The following is a 432-nucleotide window of genomic DNA, read 5'->3' on the forward strand; positions in this document are numbered from 1 at the left end:
ACCTCAAGTATGCTTACTTAGAGGTGATGAGAAGCTTGATGTTATTGTTTCCTCCTCCATTGGTGCTGATAAGGAGGAGAAGTTGTTGCAAGTGCTGAAGAAGCATAAGAAGGCAATTGGTTGGACCTTAGCTGATATTCCTGGTATTAGCCCATCTATGTGCATGCATAGGATACTCTTGGAAGATGGAGCTAAACCAGTGAGACAACCACAAAGGAGACTCAATCCAGTCATCCTTGAGGTTGTGAAGAAAGAGGTCACAAAGCTTTTACAAGCTGGGATTATATATCCCATTTCTGATAGTCATTGGGTGATCCCAATTCAGGTGATTCCAAAGAAGACTGGAATTACAGTGGTGAGAAATGAGAGAGATGAGTTGATTCCTACGAGAGTGCAGAACAGTTGGAGAGTCTGCATTGATTATAGGAGGCT

Source organism: Lupinus angustifolius, chromosome LG08, assembly GCF_001865875.1.
Source record: "Lupinus angustifolius cultivar Tanjil chromosome LG08, LupAngTanjil_v1.0, whole genome shotgun sequence".
Lineage (NCBI taxonomy): Eukaryota > Viridiplantae > Streptophyta > Magnoliopsida > Fabales > Fabaceae > Lupinus > Lupinus angustifolius.